Raw genomic sequence first — 16,710 nt, 5'->3', positions numbered from 1 at the left:
CAGTTTTTTTAGGTGCTTGCAAGTGTTCTCTTCCAGTTAGGGTAGAAACGCTCTTGATTTTCTATCTTATACATAGAAACGCCACAGCACATCTAGATTAGACTCTGATTATAGAATCACTTGCACCTTTTTGCAGTCCTTCTGGTCACCTTCCCATCCTGGATAAATTGTGTGCATACACTGTTTTCAAAACAATTTTTGCTATGGAATATGAACACAGGAAGTTCTTCAGAGACTGGGATCCACCCAGTGTGTGTGTTTCAAAACAAAGTATCACCGCCAAAGCAGTTCTTGTCAACAGATTTATTATTTGGTGTTAATTTTCATCCTTGGGGTAAAACGATGTGTGCTAAGATAACTTAGTTTCAAGAGGTAACATGAGGAGAATAGAGAGGAAGGTAACACTGAGTGTGCCAGCAAAATGCTTCTCTGTTTCTCTGTGGCTGTGTTGGAAAATACCATGATCGGTGATTCCAGCCTTGAGGGAAGAAAGCAAGAAGGAAAGTCATTCCCATAATTTGATTGTTGCTTGCTAATCTGCGTTTTCTTTTTTAGAAAAAGAAAAAGCATCATTTCATCACAGATTGCAAATAGTGGAAAGCAGACGTCCCTGGAAAGTAGAAATTGTAGTAGAAGGATGAATTAGTTGCCATCTACCTACAGCACAGGACTTACTCATTTTGGTATCAGCAAGATGTTTAGTTCAGCTCTGACAGTTTTTTTTGATCTCACTCTTAATTTGCTGAGTTTGGAGACTGTGTGATTATTTCAGCCAGCAGGAGAGCCTTATTTATTTTTCAGGTTAAAAAAAAGTAAATATCTTGCTAATTGTTCTGTTATTTTTTTTTTTAATGTTACTTCATAACGTGCACCATTAAACTTTGTATGCAGGAATGGGAAGAAGTAATTATTTCTTCTTCAGTTGGTTCACACTGAAATAGCCATAAAACTCTTGATCCTGATTCTCTGCTGTTTTGCAGCTTATAAATCATTTACTTTGTGCTCCAGAGGCAATACATTTGTATGAGTCTGGTATTGATGTTGATGTATTATTTCTACTTCAGTCTCACTTAAGGCAAGTGTAAATAACTTTACAGAGTTGCAAAACAGTAGGGAAATGAGCCTCCATAAGCTAAGGCATCAGATTTATTTTCTGGGGCAAATGAAGAGGTTGTTTGAAGCCTGATCAAAGCCCAGGCTCTCCAGTTATGTGTAGTATAAAGTTGGTGGCTTTTGAGCAGAATCTGTTGGCTTCGGGAGTTTTTTAATTTATTGGGGCTTTATATCTCAGGAACCTATATTCAACATATTTCTGGAAATGACAAATGCACTGCCATATGGAACGCCAGATTTCAAGCCGCTCAGAGGTGCATGTGTGAATTTTAGAGTGCCTGGAAGAAATGAATGAAAACCACATTCTCAATTTTATCTGTTGCCGAGCTCTGTAGGCAGAGGAGGGGGGAAGCTTTGAAGTAAATTCTGCTGGAGGGATCACATGCTTATTTCTGAGCCGCTGTCCTAGTGCAGCAAGGTGTAGATGTAATTTATGTTTCAAACTATGCACTAATTTCAGCAGGACTGTTGGTCTCTGTGCTGCGGTGTTTATTCTGGAAGACGCTAAGAAATACAGAACATCCTTTTGCTACTGGCAACTTTGTTATCTTGTTCAATCATTCATATCCAACCCTTTTTGTGCCTAAACTTCTCTTTCAGGCTTTAATGCCTGAACTTAATTCTTACGTATTGTTGAACTGTTACTTTTATATATGCCATGTCTCCTTAAAAGGTTTTTTATTGATTGTACTTCATGAGTAGATTTTTTTTTAAGGTTTTGTTGGTTAGTAAAAGCTGAGAAAGCATTACTGGAGATATTTGTACCAGGGTTATTTTTAATGCTGGAGAATATGAAAACTTTTTAAATGGAGAAAAGATGTTTGGGGATTTTGTGTCAGGTTTTGGTTAGAAAAAAACATCTTGTGAAGGGTGAACTATTAAGGTTAGTTGTGTTTGTGTAAGCTTACACAAATTCTGTGCATTTTCTTCAGAATCAAAGAATGAATTTTGAAGTTTTCTTTATATAGAAAGGTGGAGGAACTTACTTGTGACATACATAATTTGAATTATTAGTATTTTGCTACAGTAGTTGCTTAGCTGGTAGAATTGTTGAAATTAATTCTGTCTTCCTGTAGCAATAAGAAAGAGTTCACAAGGGAAATCATGTTAGTCTACTAAATCCTTTCCCCAATTTTTTCTTTTAAAAAGCGCTGTACCTTGTTACAGTAATTGTTCATAACCGCTTCCAACCCCCAGTCCTTATGCTCTTTGATTTGTGTGAAACCCCAAGGCTTTTCATGAGATCGTTTCCCCCATGTTAGATCATCTCCATAGTTCACTTGAACTTGCCATGTACCAGTTAATTGGTGTTTCTGACCTCGAATGAAAGCCTGTGTTGTGCTCTCACTCCAGTTGCAATAAAGCTGTGACAGCGGATGGATGGTATTCTGTGATGTAAAGCAGCGGTTTTACATGTGGTTATAATTACCAACAATTCTGGTGTTCTTAGTCACGCAGCCTTCTGGTGGAAAAATGTTCTCCTTTCTCCTGGAAAATACTGATTCGTTAAAGCCTGTGTTAATTAATAAATCAGTTTGACGAGGATGGATCTTTCGTCTGGAGTCAAGAAGAGGGAAGCTGCAGTTCTGGCCGAGGACAGGCAGGAGAGGGGCAGGAGCAGCTTCAGGTCTGGGTGTGTGTGTTCCTGCTCGGGGCGTGGGGCAGCGTGTCCTGCTCAGAGCTCATGGTCAGGAGCACAAACAGACATGGGGTGCAGGATTCCTGATGCTAAGGGCACATCCATTTGTGGGGAGCAATGGGTAACTGCCTGAAAATGCAAGGAGATTTTTAGGAGGGTAAGACTCTATGCTTTAATTCTCTCCGAATGTTGTGATTTTGTTTTGTTTTGTTTTCTTTTTTTGTGAAATCCACCTTCAAACGATCTTCCTCTGAGATAAGGGATTTTTTTTTTTAATAATTTAAACATATTTTTAACAGAACGTCAGTTCTTAATCTGTCCTCCACTTAAAGACTTCTCAAGTATAATAAAAAAAACCAATAGTAAGGCATTGTTCTTTGCTTTTGAAATTCTGTTACACCATATGTAGCGTTAAGCATGTACTCAATGCAATGTTTGTTTGTAATCAAGAATTTGGCACTTTTGAAATGCAGCTTCTGGGCTTTTTTGGTAAGAAGAAAATGCATTTTTGAGTTTTAGCTTTACCTGTTTTACACACGGAACAACTTTGAAGTGTGGTGTTCTGTATCAGAATGGTCATACACCCCTCAGATTTTCATCTGTATGGAAACTGGTTTAAGAGGAGTGTTAGTACGCTGTGGATTTGTGAGTTAGGCTTCTTCATATCTTTGTTTGAAACTCTTTGCTTTTTCTAGAAATTCTGTGTGTGTTCACATTTTGAAAGAAATTTTGGAGAGAAATTTTGAAAAGTCACAAAATGAACATGCAGTCAGACATTTGAAGAATCCCTGTGTGCTAAACCTTTTCATCTCATGTGTTTGACTTGGATCAGAATTAACAACAAAAATCTCCACAATTCCTCCCCTTCTGAAAGGCTGGCTTGAATTTATTAGTATTTTATTTGATCTTTCAGGATTAGATTTTAAGCTGTCAAATACAAAACTTTAACTAAAACCTGAAATCTTTTGGTGTAATACTCAGTTTAGATGGTCTGTGTTTCCTTTATTGTTCATAAATTTCCTTAAATTTATCATCTCTGAAATTTCAGTGTATCAAAAAGGGTGTCTGCACCGAGGCTGTTACTAGCCAACCCTTATTTTCTGTCAAATTGTTCCAAATACTTAAAAAAAAAAAAAATCTGTTACAATTAATGTTTTTTTTGTCATCAGCTGAATTAAGAAAACTAAACTCTGCGTAGCTCTTCCGTGTGTATTTTTCCTTCGCTGTCTGTGCCAGGAATTGCTAATTGCGTAAAATCTTTCTGCATCTCTGTCAGTGTTGTTCCTCTTACATTTTGGCTGCTCTTGTTCCGTTTCTTCCTCCGCTTTTTGCACCACTTGACCTTCTCATATGAGTTATCACGCCGTCTTCCCACTCTGTATTGTATGCAAGGCGTGGAGTCTTTACCAGCCACTTACTAAAGGGCTACATCTGCTACCCAAGCTCCTGTTTTGAAGATGCCGGTGAGGAGCAATTTGGCAGATCTCTCTGCAATAAAATTAAGTTGTGATTGCTTGCCCATCTAAGCTTTAATCTACATATTGCAGGTAATGACAGTAATGAAGATGTGATAGTGTGGTCTAGCAACCAAGATGTATCCCTGGTAGATTTGTGCTCTCATTTACATGTTGTTTCTGTTTGGAGAAGCTATGAGCTATGTAGACCTGAAGCAGAACTCATGCTGCCCTCAGGCAATCAATTTACAAATACTTTCAGTTGTGCAAGTTTTCTTTGAAACCATAGATCTGCGTGGGTTTGTTTTGTTTTGTTTTCAGTGAAGAGTTATTTCGTAACATTTGGTGGTAATTAGCCTGGGTCAGTCTTTCAAGTTGTGGGGGAAATCCTGCCTTGCTGAGAATTACAGAAGTCCTGTGGCTGATTTTTGAGGACCCCACTGTCTCATTCCATTTTTCGGTAAAGCTTTTGAATAGGTGTGCAAGATGCCTTCAAAATTTGGGGATGTGTGTGTGTGTTAGTCTGGCTCATTCTTTAATTTGACATCATAAATTTGACTAACATATGCCAAGAACTTTTTTAAAGCTGGTGTTTGTGTCAGATTACCTGCTCTTACACTTGCCAGTGTAACTCTTCTTCAAGTAGTAGGTCCAGACAGTACTCCTGCCTCTTAGCTCTGGAGATGGCATTGATAGGAAAGAAGTTTTTTGTCTGTGGGTAATAAAAAGTCTGGAAGAAGCAGCAATGCTGCCTTCCTTTCAGGTGATCCTTCCTTCAAGAATCTGAAGCTGTATTCAAACAGGAGGCGTTTTCGCTCTGTGACAGCTGTGAGTTTGGTTCTCAGACGCAGTTTGCTCATTTGAAGCTCCCGTCAGGTTGTATTCTGTGGAAAAGAGGAGTTTGTGTTTCTGTGGTGAAGCTGGACATCTTTTTTAGGTGGCAAAGCTAAAACTGACTTCTGAAACATAAGTTATGCAAAGTGTGTTACATTTAGATTTACAGTTTATAAGCACAGCACTCTCGTCTTCAAAACTTTTTTACTGATCAGTTATAGGAGCAGAAACCCCTGCTGGGGAATTGTGGTGGGTATGTGCTAGGAAGGGTTGCTTTTCTCCCTGTCCTCTGCTTCCTTTGTGTCTCACCAAGGGAGACAGTAATCTGTCTGGAATAAGAATAAGTAGGTCTGAATTGCTTTGTTCCATGTATATTTTGAAATGCTGAATATTGATTGACCCTTCTTGAGATCATTAATGTGTGTCATCAGTAGGAAAGGTAAGGTAATTGTAGTTGAACAAGTAAGTTTGCACGTGTAAAGTTACTACAAGTTAGTGAAATGTAAGGTGAGAATTGTCTTTTGGCAAAGGAATGAATTAATGGTGTACCCCATAAGGAGGCAGAACCTGTACTAGATGATGCATTTTTGTCCTCGGTATTACTTTGCTATAGTATGTTTATTTCTGACTGTTGGACCATCACCAGAATTTTGAATCCTGTTTGCCCAGGATGTCTGTTCCTGGTCTGATTTTTTATTTTTTTTTTTTTTTAATATCTTTTTCCTACCATATGTTGAATGTGCTAAGAACTTGAAGCTTGTTGCACTGCTTTCTTAAGGTACCTGGTGCTTCTAAAAATACAGTAGCTATAGTTTAAGCACATGATATGTTTGTCATCTGTATTTAGGGTCTAACTTTTCCTGCGAGCTGTTACTTTATATTTGTCAAGGTGGCATCTGTGAAAATGCTGATTTAAATAGAAGGTTGCTATAACAGATTTTTCAAATGAAAATGGTGTGTATGCTGTAACAGTCGACAGTGGGTTTCTGAGACTGTTACTCTTAGGTTTCATGGCAATAGGCTTTGTGTTCTGAAGCATGTGGGAATGTCTGTGCTCTTTTGCAGCTTGAGAAGTGTAGCTTCCCAAGAGGATAAGTTCTTGTTACAGGATCTGTATTTGCCATCGTAGCCAACTGAAAGGAATGGTAAAATACAGTGAAAGCAAATATAATGAAAATCCTGTAGAAAGGGGGGAAATTTGTTCCACCTCCTTAAAAGTAACCAGAGTTTTCAAAATTATTTAGTGTTTTCAGTTCTTCATTAGCTTTAAAACTTAGCTTCATTTTCAAGCAAAGACATTTGGATCATGAAACTGGCATCTCCGTAGTTTTGTAAGTGAAGCTTATCTTCCTGAAGATCTGCTATATTGCTCAAACTTTCTGCAGAATTAATTCAAGGTCTGCGGTCTTTGGCTTTTGTCATTCCCTGATATGACCTGCACATATTTTTAGATATAAGATGAAGAGAAACAGGAGGGGCTTAAATGGGAGCACAAGGCAAAGCAGTGGGGAAGGCATTTTAAAGAGTGTGCAGAAAAAAACCCATGGAAATACCCTAGAAAAGACCATGTAGCTGAGTAATATGCATAGAAAAATGCCTCTGCCTTTTGTTTCCTTTTCTAGCAAATGAAAAGAAATCAATGTCACTGTATAATCTCTTCTGCACAGGGAAAGCTCTGGCCCACATCTTCCCTTTCTAATTGCAGAACTGGAGCACAAACCTTGAAATGACTTAATTACCCTTCCTCCCATCAAATCCTCCCTCCCTCAACCCATTTCTCGTGGTTTTACTGACTGTTGATGGTAGGCATGCAAAGGACAAAATTTAATAAAATTATAACTAAAATTGTTTAATGGAGTGACTGAAATATTTAAAAGACTCTTCTTGAAACTTTGAACCTTTCTGTCCTAGCAACAATGTATCTGGGAAATGCATATGAAAGTGGACAGCATATGTTTTCCTGGCTTTTGTGTTCCAACAACAGATTATGTGTTTAAACATCAGCATATGACATTTTGATTTCTAGCCTGCATGAGGAAGATTATTTAGTGAGGTGAGCTGTTAAGAACAGCTACTCAACAAGGCTCTCATGCATCCTTCAGAAAGAGCTTTGATTGTGGCAGCTGCTTACTACAAATGAGGGGCTTTTTGTTTTGTTTTATTTTGTTTTGAAAGGGCAGACCCGGACATCTAACAGTAGTTGCTGGATAGTGAGGCAAGTTTGGGAAATACTGTAATGAAGGTAGAGGACACATAATTACGATCTGTAACTCCACTGAAATGGTGAAATATTCAGAACTTCTGAAGGTTGTGCAAATTTACTTTGCAATATTTAGCAATGATAGTTTCTTACATCCAAATAGGGTAAGAGCTTACTTAAAAATGCTGTTGGCTTTTCAGTACCCTTCAGATTGGAGGGGTTTTGTTTCGCTCCCCTCTCCCCGCTTCCCACCCTGATGTTACTCTGTGTTGAAGGGTTCCTTACCCAGGAAACCTTTTAAATGTAAGAAACTGTGACACCTTTGGAGTAAAGGTTGATTTCACTAGGTGGTGGTTGGTAGGGTTTGCATGTATTTTGAGCATTGAGTGCCAAGACAAACTTCTGTGCCACAAGCAGAAGGGTCAGGCATTTGAGAAGGAGGAAATAGTGGTGCGCAACTGGCTTCTTCAAGGGAGGGTGGGAAGAAGAGGCGTTTCCTGAGTCTCCCTGAACTTCCTGGCAGAGAAGAAAAATTCAGAGCTACCTTTCTTGTAAATGAAATTTTATTAAGATGTGATTGCCACCTATGTCACACTGTAAAGATGGTTGGAAAACGTGCTGATGCTCATTTCGTTCAGTTTATTGTCATACCGTATGGGATTTAAATGAGACCTAATAGAGTAGTAATTGGATTTGCAGTGCCTGCGTGACATAAAGGAGGATTCATGGTGCTGTGCTCAGTGTGTTCTAGAGAGCAAATGCAAAAATGAAATCTCTTGTAATAAAGAACTGGCGACAAATGCATTCCTCGTATATATACTTTAAAAAAAATTAAAGCTGAAGAACTTTATTTTTGCCTTTGCCAAAATGTTTTTGACAGCCTCATTGACTGCATGGTTCAGTTGGAAGCTATTTCAAATAAACCATGTATTTTTTTCATTGTAAGAAAATACAGTAAAGTATATTATTAACAAGTTTAGTTAAAATCACGTGTCTGATATGCTTTAACATTAGAAAAATGTGCTGGGTTACTGATTTAAATTTGGTGCAAACTGGTAACATCCATGCTTGCTGGCTTGCAAAGGGATCTCAGTGCATGTCTCTAAAAATGATTTTGGTATTAAATGCACTGAGTGGGTGAAGGTGGTAGCTGGTCTTCACTGGCACTGCTCAGAATTAAGGCTATCTTGAGTTCTGGAGTACAACCCTGCATTTTTGTATTACCCATCTCTTTGAATTTATTTTTCAATTAGCTGCACGCTCTGTAATTTTGACCAAAAAAAGCTTCTTATTTGCAGGCTTTTCTGATCATCCCTGATGACTGTGCTCAGAAAAAAAACCACCAGAAAAGAAAACCCACAACCTAACAGCAACAAAAAAAAAAAAACCCACCTGTAACTGAGCGAGTTTTGGTGTAAGCAGCACAGCCTAGAATGAGCAATCCTAAATATAGGCCCATTCATAATGAATGTTTTACTGTCTTCTGAATTTGATACCTTATTGATTAGCAGAAGGACTCACAATATACATACAGTGAGTTATATCCTTATCTTTGAAAGTGTTCTTGCCAGTAAATGGACAGATCAGAGTTAAAAACTTTGTCTAAATCAGTCTGCTATTTTTCATCATCGACTTATATTTATTTAAGGGTTTATTTATCGATTCATAATAGAGATAAAGGTTTCTAGTAAGCATGTAGTTACTAACCAATATACTTATGCTTCAGTTGTTTGGCATGTGCAGTTTTTTCTTTAGTAGCTGTCTTTTTTAATAGTTTCATTTAAAAAAACAGATAAACTAGTGTTTATCTGTAGTTTCAAAAGCAGCTATTTTTATATGCCTGCAAAGAAAGAAAACAAATATCCTTGTATTTTTTTTTCTTTGTTGGATTAAGAGGCTATTTTTCTCCCCACCTTGATCAATGTCTGTTTTAAACCCACAAATAAGCAGAATCCTGTGGCAAGGTTCAGCAAACTGAAATTGCCACATAATTAAGCAGTAACACAGACACTTCCAAAGCAAAAGGGAAATCAGCAGTTACAACGGTTTAAAGAAAGCAACAAAAGCAGCAGGACATCATAGTCTTGAATTAAAAGCCCTGAATACCATTTGTCGCTGCTGCCTAATATCTAAGTGAAGACAAATATTGTTTTCTTTTATGCAGGTTTTAGATAAATTTAGTTTTTATTTCTGGGAAGTTCTACTACTGCTCCTAATATTTTGTTGGAAAAAAGAAGTTTTGGAAAAACCAAAGTAGTAGTGGTGGATGTAAAGCTAAGTGGAAATATTTTTAATTACTGAAGTCAATACATTCAATTTCGGAGAACCTGGAAGCTATTATCTTGGGGGGCAAATTTGGACAAGGTAATTGGCTTTGACCTTTTGCCAGATGTCTGACAGTTCTTTTTCCCTTCTCCCTTGTGTCCAGATAAATGTCATGCCTTAAGGTTTTTGTTCCCCTGTTCTGGTTTCAAGTGTGGAGCTGCTTATGTAGCTAATCTGCACTTAAAATTATTTCCACTTCTAACCCCAGTAGGACTCTCATTTGGGGTATTCAGACAGAATTGACATAATTGGATTTCTGCCCAGATACTGTATTTAGATAGCTTTGGAGATGTCATTAATTTGACAGCTGCCATAGGAAATCTTTGTTTTGACTATTGTTACAGGACCTGCAATGTTTCTATTGCATTTTCATTTGTAGTCTGCCACTGAATTGGCGTGATTAAAATGAGTAGAATAAGACACCATCAAATATGTACAAGACATGAAAGGGAGAAAATCAGTGTTGAAAACCTCAGAAGGTAGGCTGTTGCCAAATTCTATTTGGGTATTATGAGATTTTGGAATCTCTGGTTATCTTTCAAACAGCAGTAATAGCAGTGCCTGCGGCTAGGGCTGCTGTACGCCGCGGTGGAGCCAAAGCTGCGTTAACATTTCTCTCCTTGTCAACCTAAAGCAAAGTTTCTGGGGCAGTTCAGGCAAAACTGCTTCAACCGTTTCTGATTGTTAACTTAGAAGGAAAAGCAGGTGCTTTGGGCAACGCTGTGTTCTTGGGTAGTAGCAACCGTAGCAATTCTGGCATTTGTTCCTTTTTGGTGGATCTGAGGAACCCAGAGGTTTTGCCTTGTTCCGCACATGGAAGGTGCTGACTTTGGGGACTGCCATTCTGCCTTGTCCAAAGAGGACAATGATGGGACACACATCACTCGCTGACTAGCATGTACCCACCTACCGGGTCATGCAGGAACCAAAGCCACTTGTAAGTTCCAAGTGTTTGTCTTGCACTTACTTTGGCTCTTGGTTGTGAACCTCTAGTTATGGTAGTTTTGTACTTGAACCGTGTGATGTTTGTTTTTCTTCAGTTGAGTCATCAGAGGAGACTTGGAAAGACTTTAAATCTGGAATGTCAGTTTTTCCCAGCCTTTGTTATACAAATGTATTGGGACAAAAATGTCTTGCTCCTCCCAACGAAGATAATTTTCATCAATGCATTGCTGAACTCTAACACCAGGTACCATTTGAGCATATTCTAGTTTCAGTAAGAGATTTTGTGCTGTGGCTTTAGTTTTTTTACCTTCCCTCAGTTTTACTAGTGGATTCCAGTTTAATGTCTGTTTATGTGAGTTCTGCAGCCCGGCGCTTTTCAGCATTGTAAATGAAATACCGAGTTTAAGTAAATGATAAATCTTTCTACTCTTTCTGCTAGTGGTGGTGGAGAGAGATTTCTTCCACTTGAAGTCATTATAGATTTCTTCACCTGAGAGCCAAGGTGCCTGGGCTTTCCTGCCATCCTTTCAAAGTGAAACGGCTCTTGTTTGTGCTGACAGTACTTCAGACGTGGTTTGGCTGAACAGAATAGGGCAGAGCTTGCATACTCTTTAGAATAAGATACTCTGCTTGGACAGTAATGCCCACAGCACGCTTATATACCGGGTGGCTGTGCACCTGAGGGAAGGGTGGAACACAAACAACCTCAGCAACCAGGCTGAGGCTCATGGAGCAATTGCTACTGGTGGTGGCAGCTGTGGCAGCAGGTGGGGAAGACCCAGACCAGGCCGTCTTCCATCAGCGTAACGTATCGAGTTGCCACTTTGCAGTTTGAGAGTTATGAAAAAGTTTCTGACAGTGTTTTTCTTGAAGATATCAGTCAGGATCTGCGTCCTGCCTTTCCTCCAACTCCCTGTATCTGCCTGGTGGTTTCAAAGACGACCATTGACCTTGACCTATCCCTCTTAACATCACCTTATCCATATATTTCAGCACCAAGACAGGAGCGGCATGATTATTTCAAATTCAGACAGTGCTGTGTTGAGTGTACACATAGGGAAGATTTTCTTTGGACTAAAGAAGAATGAATAAGTTATCAGAACAGGAGCTCTAATATGGGTTGCCGTCAGCCTTTAACTTTGAATTGCCAGCGGGCTAACTCTGCCTTACTTAACTCTACCATATTAGTGATCTGTCGTCTCTCTGTAGCCCCTGCTATAGTCTATTTTCTGTTACATCTTACTCCAATGCAAATCTTCTCTAACTGTGTAAATGTGAAATTTATTTGCTTGTTTTATATGTTTGTCTCCATAACTAAGAGTTGTAGCCGGGTGTCTCTGCCTTGTGTTTCTCTGATAGCGAGTTAGCGTCACATCCTTCTGTGGCAGCTAATTCATTGGAATCTATGGTTTGCACTTCTCCAAAAGGCATCTGTGAATGCCTTTTTCCAGTGGAGGTGTGTGTTTTCAGTAATTTACATATACAGATTACTAGATTACGGTAAAGAGTATATTAATAAGCTATTTGTAGTCATCTTTCCCAGCCCTGAAATTCACAAGTATTGAATTAAAAGCTCTGACTCTACTAGAGAGATTTGGAAGAACTGGTGTGATTCTGTGGGTTGTACGTCTTTATGTAAAACACTTTATTGGCAAAGATGAAATAGGAAAAATAACTGTGAAGCAGCTGCCTGGGCTGATGAGTTGTTAACTAGTCAGGTCCTCAAAGATTCTGAGCTGATTTACTTAATGGAAAAGGCTGTTATTGTGCTGTTTTTACAAACAAAAAATTAAAGTATTGATCAGAAAAAAAGCTCAGGTTCCCCTGGAGCGGATTATTAAACTATGTGTACAAAATACTAATTTCTAAAGTGCTGAAGAAAGATACCTAGCTATCAATGCTGAGGTGTTTCTAAAAATCAAATTTGTAATTTGAATAATAAAATATCCTATTAAGGAAACCAAAATAATGATTTCATGTTTAAACCGTGACCTGAGAAGCTTGCTTAGGTAGGTGCTACATGAGGTTGAAGTCTAATTCTTTCCTTAAAGTTACTGTGTTACAAAGCTTAAGAATGGCCTTGGGTAAGTATAGTTCCATTTCTGCTTATCTATCTGTAATTATAATTGGTAGTTCAGTTCTTTCAGGATACATTTGTAAGGGTTCTCGAGGTGCTGAGAGCTGTCCTAAGCATAAATTTCAAGACCTTTGTTGCTTCTCTGGTGTGGGCTTTAGGGTTATTTGTACAAGTGCTTACACAGCCAGCTTGTAAACACTTAAATAAGGAAAATTAGAAAGGTGTGAGTTCCTATTCCTTATTGTAAATAGAAAAGAAAGAATAGAGGAATTGCAATAAAATGGAATATTAATACTTTACCTTTCACAGATGGCTCTTGGATAAGAATGCTTAAAAAACCTGGGGCTGTTTTGGTGGCATGGTACCTTTGTTGTGAGCCTCCTTCAGCTTGCAGAGAGTGACTGGACACAGCTTGCATTTATTTTGATGCTTGACTATCAGACAGAAAGACAGGTGTATGTGGGTTTTTTGTTTGTTTCTGAGGCTGCAATATTAGATGTCTTCTCAAAGAGTTTGTAGCCTTGCTGGGCGGAGGCTTCTTGGCCTCCCATTCACAATTCCTCCACTCTGCTTTGCGGGTTTTTTTCTTTTTCTCATGCAGGGACTGCCCTGGAAGTTGCAGCGCAGCATAACCAAATTTAAATTAGGTCGGTATCAGTAAGTATCAAGAGGGAAAATCCTTCTTGAGCCAGGAATTTAAAAATTCGTGTATTACAGTGAGTTTAGATAGTAATTTGGTATCACTATTAGCTTTTTTAATAGCTCAGACTTTTGGGGAAAACTTCTAGCTGAAAGAATGTAAGAAACACATGATTCCTCTTAATAAAGTTATGCGAATCTGTACAATATATATTGTAGAATTTTTAGCAGATGCAGTTACTAACAGATGTAACCCTCATTTCTTTCCAGCTTAAAGATGCTGTTTATGCATGTATTTTAATTGCAACTACCGAGGAAGCTGGTAATGGAAATTGGTTTTGGAAATGCAGTATTTGTTTTAAATGTTGATATTATTTAGAAAATGAACTACTTGTCCTTCATGTGTAGACTTTGGTGGTTGTGCAAGTAGATGTAAAAAGTGTGTTGTTGTTGTTTTTTTGTTGGTTTTTTTTGTTTGTTTGTTTTTTTGTTTTTTTTTAAACATATAATGTATATGCCAGAATCTGCAGAGTATATACATTTGACTGCAGGAGTTAAATCAGAATATAGGTCAGCATTGCCTCTTCGATTGCATGTGGTTCAGGTGTGAGATGTTGCATGCCTTCCCTAGCTGTGTTCCCGTTCCCCTCCAAGTATATGTTTATTTAAATTAAAAATGAAAAAAGAAGTTTGAGCGACCTCTGGTACCGACATGTCTAATCGCTTCCTCTTTGATACAGACACAGGGAGGTGTACAACAGCTCTTGCATGCCAGATAGCAGCACAGAGGAGATACGGAACCTCCTGCCCGTGCACTGTTCTGAAGAGACTGAAATTTCTTTGGCTAACCCTTACAGCCTCTGGTGATGGCTCCAAACCTAGACCACTTAAAACAGCCCATTTAAACACAGAGATTGTCTTTGCTTCAAGGACTAGTATCATTTTCAGAGCTGGCATACAGGCTTACATCTTTTCCAGCGTTTTAAGTATCTGGCAGTCTTTTCTGTGTGCAAGGCAGTGAACCTGTTCTTATGCCCCGTTTCACTTGTTTCCTTGCCGTTAAGCAACTGTAATCTTGGAGGAAAAAAAGCTTAGTTGTGTCAAGCATATAGCATGAAAGGATTTTAATCTTTTTGTTTGTTTTCAGAATGTTATGCACATTGTAATTCAACGTTGCAATTTACTGCCTTTTTGAAACCTTAAATACATTGTGAATCCAGTAGTCTTGCTTTCTCTTTTCACCGTGTTCCATACTCAGTTTTAAAACGTGGCATTTAATAAATGCCTTGACATATCTGAGTTAAAGAATAGTTGCATATTTTAACATTACCATTTTCTTAGCTTTAGAAGAAGGTAATGCTAAGTGAGGTTTGTGAGGATATATGTGACTAGGAGGTTAAAATATTCAGAGTCTTGAATAAAGTCAGTGGGTTTCTTTTCCCTTTAAGCAAATTCAGGCACTGAGCTTTTGAGTGCTTAAGCTGATCTTTCTGCTGCTCCATGGAACCGGATTGTGCCTTCCCAACTGTCTGCATAGTTAAAATATTTTGAACATAGCCTATTTTGACATAATTTCATTTGAAATATCTGCCTAATGGATAAGTCTTAATGGAATACTTTAATAGCCCAAAGTGGTTACCTGCAATTGCTCCAGTGTATTTCAGTCAATTACAAAGGAAGGCAATATTTAATGTTGGAGTGGAGCTAGATGGTGTAATGAACTGGCAGATTGCCAGCGTGATCTTCTCCACAGGAGAATTTGTATTAATGCGATGCTTTTCATTTGTTCTCCAGAAGGTCACTAGTAATACGTCAATTGTTGAATTTTATCATGGTTATCAGAGTCACTTGAATACCTTACCATTGGAGTTAAAATTCCCAGTCTGTGCAGTTCACGTTTATGGTCAGGTCATTCTTGTGTATTAGCATATTAAGTATCAAAGAGATTATTTTAGCTATTTCGTGTCAGAATTTAAATAGGAGGTGGCTGCGTATTGGGAAGAGAGCCTGAGAGAATTGTCATTGAAATAGTCATTCTAAGGCTGAATCTGGATTTTAGCCATGGGGATAAAGAAAATGGGGCACATTAGAGCTACTAGTGAAAGGAAGAGTGGTTAATAACTTTGGATGTTACTTGTAATATAATCATTACAAGAACACTAATTTATTCTTAAGGTTGTAATATTTAAAGACTACACAACTATAAGATGCTTATTTTATTAGATGTTACTGATATTTATCTTCTGGTGCCTGTTTGAAAGCATCAAGTTCAAACTTTTATTTCTGACAATTCGAAAGTGCTTTTTACTGTGGGACATGTATAGTCCTTGTGTTCAGAAGACCTTGGTCTAGGAAACAAATGAAAGTGACGGAGGTTGCTGTTCAGATTTAGACAAATTTGTCTTTCTGCCTTGCATATTTGTAATCATGTGTTCATCCAAGTCCTGTACTCTGACATTTCTTTGTCATCTGCTGTTCCTCTGCTCAGGGCCTTGTGGTCAGCGCAGGATCTGAAGGCAGTCAGGAGTGGTAAGGAACTGACATGCAGCAGGGCTGATATTGCTGCAGTAGTGTCAGTATTAGCATTGAGATATGACATAGGGACATCACACTAGATGGTACAGAAGTGATGTGCACTGGTGGCGCCGTGGGACACAACTGCCCAGCTCTGTGCCTTTGTTGTTTTGCTGCCTGTCAAAAAAGTTGTTGACTTCGTTTCCCATGTTGTACCAGTTTTTCTGGTAAGTGGATTATAAGAGTTTGCTGTGTGTGCTCCGAGGCTTTTGAAGGTTGATGGAGATTATTTTGTACTCTTGAATTTTAACTGCTCATTCCCCATCCTTTGCTATGGAACACAGCTGTCTGGAGTGATGACTAGTAGGACACAGCGGCAGAACCAGAAATCCCCGTGTGTGGTGCAGACCCTCTGCCTGGGGGCAGATGGTCCCAAACCCTAACCACTGTTTCCATTTACTGCCTTTTGAGAAGAAAGATATTGAACTTTTACAACTGAAAGATGGTTTCAAGGAGCATATTTAAAGTATAAGTGAATTATTTGCGGTCCAGGTTTCCATCCTGAGTTTGAGTCACTGCAAGTCACAGTGTTGCAGATGAAGCTTTGGGCTACAGGGGTGTGGGATGGAAATTGCTTGCTCTTCTGGGAAAGTGATTTTTAGTGTGACTTGCAGCAAAAAAGCTTCCTCTGGCTCTTCCATAGCGAAGTGAAGATTTTTAGCAGGAGAACAGTGGAAACAGATGTCACAGTGCAATGGAATTGAGCCCAGGGAGGACATAGACCAGTCTGCATTTTACTCTCACGTATCTGTTAGGTTAACAGTGTTTTATTTCAGTTGAAGTGTTGGTAGGAATAAGTTTTTCTTGTGCATCTTCTTCCTTTCATTCTTTGCATTATCACCATTAGCATTCTGAGCTACTTTTAATGTATGTTAATTGAGCTGTGGAAAAAAAAATCTTGCTGTACAGA

The 16,710-nt window shown here is 38.6% G+C and overlaps 1 protein-coding gene across 3 annotated transcripts in view; it reads left to right on the top strand.

Annotated features, from left to right (window-relative positions):
• Window positions 1-16,710, top strand: part of NCK2 (NCK adaptor protein 2) — an 87,330-nt gene that overhangs the window by 14,237 nt on the left and 56,383 nt on the right. The gene's annotated exons all lie outside the window — the stretch shown is intronic.

Source organism: Columba livia, chromosome 1, assembly GCF_036013475.1.
Source record: "Columba livia isolate bColLiv1 breed racing homer chromosome 1, bColLiv1.pat.W.v2, whole genome shotgun sequence".
In the NCBI taxonomy this organism is placed as follows: Eukaryota; Metazoa; Chordata; class Aves; order Columbiformes; family Columbidae; genus Columba; species Columba livia.
The sequence above is the reverse complement of the archived record's forward strand: the minus strand, read 5'-3'. Positions and strand labels throughout refer to the sequence as shown.